A 3,108-nucleotide genomic window follows, 5' to 3' on the forward strand; every position below is an offset into this window, starting at 1 on the left:
TGTGTACTCAGAGAAGCTTGAGAGGTTCAAGCAAACTCTTGCTATTGTATCTGTTGTGTGTTGAGACTCAAGTTGAGCTCACACTATTGTAAAACTCTATTCTGAAGACATAATAGAGAGGTCACCACTGAAGGTTGGACCAGGAGATGTAGCCCAGGAGTGTTGGTTGAAATCCATATTAAATTTGTTGTGTTTATGTGTGTTAGTCTATTATGTTTCTTTATTGCTTCATTGTCTGTTTATTTCACAATCTTATCGATCTATTGCATAAAATAACATAGGCACATCCATGCACATGAATCTGTAATACCTTAATAAATGTCTTAGATCTTATTATCAGATCAAGTGGTATCAAAGCTTTAGGTTGCTAAGGTTAGACAAGCTTGTGCTAGATTGGTGAATGATAACTAGGTCAAAACTCAAATTAGGAGAAGGAGAATTGGTTGAAGCTAACCCAGAAATAGGAAGAGTCTATCCTAGGAGGGAAATAGAAGAAGAAAATCCCTTGGAATCAGACTCTCAGTTCATGGACAGTTTCATGACCATGAGAGCCATGGTAGAAGAGATGTATCGAGAATTTAAGAAAGGTCGAAGTGAAGATTCTTCAAGCACCAAACAAGACAAAGGAACAAAAGAATCTCTTGTAGATGGCCATTCTGAAGGCAAAGGGAAAGGAAAAGAGGCTCCTCTATCCACACTTCCTGATAGCCCTGAAAATAAAAAGAAGAAAACATATTTGATTAAGTTAGATGTTAAATCTGATTTGCCAATATATGATGGAGAATTAAATGCAAAGAAGCTAGATAACTGGATTAGACAAATTGATGTGTATTGCAGGGTGCAAAATATTGATTCAGACAGGAGTAAAATTCAGCTAGCCAGCCTATGCCTTGGAGGAACTACCTTAGTCTAGTGGGATGGCAGGGCACAAGCTGACTTGAAGAAGCATGGTAAAATTCTTTCTGTTTGGAGTGAATTTGTTTCTGCCATTAAAAAACAATTCTATACACTAGCTTATATGCATCAAGCTGTGATGAGTTGGAAAACTCTTCGCCAATTAAAGGGGCAAAGTGTACAAAGCTACACCCAAGAATTTAGAAAGAGAGCTTTAATTCTAGGCATTTCTTTAGACTCACCTGAAACTTTGCAGAAGTATATAGGGGGTCTACACAACTATTTAAGGCACACCATTCTCATGTTCAACCCTACTAGCATAGATGAGATATCTGTTCAAGCTACACATTTAGAGGCTAGAGGTAAGAATGTGAACCCAGAAATTGGAGGATCATCAAAACCCACTGCAAGCAAGAACAAGGAAAAGAGGAAGCGAAAATGGAAAGAGAGGAAGGCAAATGTTGTACAGAAGGCCAAACCTTCATGCACTCACTACAAGAAGGATGGACATGATGATGAACATTTCTAGTCTTTGCATCCGAAGCTGAACCCCAAGAAGTTCGATGGCAAGAAGAAGAAGATTGCTGCTGCTATACAGAAAGATTTGGGGTTAGACTCAGGTGATGAAACAACAATCATAGCTACAGGTATAAAGGGTAAAAATTATGAATCATCTACTAGTAATTCTGAAGAAACTATTGATAGTGAAAAAAATGAGAGGAAAATACATGAGCTTTTTCATATTAGAGTTATTTCCAAACACCAAAAGATTGATACTTTATTTGATAGTGGCTCACAAATAAACTTGATTTTTGAAGCAATTGTAAAGAAATTGGGACTACTAACCACACCTCACAAGAAGCCATATCCATTAGGTTGGGTATGTGATAAAGCAAAGCTACAAGTGACTAGACAATGTAAACTTAGGTTTTCTTTTGGGTCAACATTAGTAGATGAGGTTGAGTTAGATATCGTTCCCTTGGATATATGTGGAATTGTTTTAGGAAGTCCTTACTTGTATGATAGAAAAGCCATTTTCTATAGAGCTGAAAATAAGTATCAACTCGTAAAGATGGAATAGAATATATTGTAAGAGCTTATAAACTCAAGAATAATTATACTCTCATAAACTCATGGCAGATGAAAAGAATTGTAAATTCATGCAAGCAACTTTTACTGATGGTTGTAAAGGAAAAGAAACTCGATAAAACCAATATATTTGAAGGCTGTGATGCTAAACAACAAGCCGATTTAGAAAAAGTTGTTTCAGAATATGATATCCTATTTCAAAAACCTAAAGGTCTGTCACCCAAAAGGGAAATTGTACATGATATTAATTTGCAACAAGATGCTCTATTATGAAACCAGCTCACAAAAATATAGAAAAGATAGATCAATTCCTTAGAATTCAGCCTCTTCAAGGGGGAAACCTCCTTTACATTACATAAATGAACAATTCTTTGATGATTCAAATGACAAAACCTCCTTTCTATATATAGGAGTCTAAGGGGTCACAATATAACCAAGCCAACCTAACAATAATAATATAAAGGCACAAAAATAAAAATAGAGGGATTATGTGGGGCACAGTAATAACAATATGGGGACAATAGGGGCACAACAATATTAATAAGGGATACAACTACAATATTAATGGGGGCATCACTAGTATTATAGGGACCTAACATGCCCCTCTCCTTCAAAAAACTGTTTTCCTCAATGCTTGAGTAGTTCTTGATGCTTCTGTATGAAATTCTCATCCTCCCATGTGGAATCTTCAGTGGATAAGTTCTTCCACTTGATGAGATACTCTGAAATGGATTGATTTCATAGTTGTCGAGTTCTTGTTTCTAAGACTGATTCCAGTTCCAATATAATTTTTCCTTCCTCGTCAAGTTCTGGCAATATTGTTTGAACTGGGAGCTTGTCACCTATAACCTTCTTTAAACATGAAACATGGAAAACTGGGTGCACTCAAGAAGCTGCAGGAAGCTCCAATTTGTATGCCATAGTACCACTCTTTTGCAACACCTTGTATGGACCATAATACTTTGGTGACAATTTTTTGTCCTTCTTAGCTTGCTTGAGGGACATTTGTTTATATGGTTGTAGCCGTAGGAATACCCAATCACCTACATCAAAACTTCTTTCACTGCTATGTTGATCTACCTGTTGTTTCATTATATTCTGTGCTAACACGAGGATATCATTTAA

Source organism: Pinus tabuliformis, chromosome 1_1 (assembly GCF_031772625.1).
Source record: "Pinus tabuliformis cultivar Carrire ecotype Pingquan chromosome 1_1, CPIR1, whole genome shotgun sequence".
Classification (NCBI taxonomy): domain Eukaryota; kingdom Viridiplantae; phylum Streptophyta; class Pinopsida; order Pinales; family Pinaceae; genus Pinus; species Pinus tabuliformis.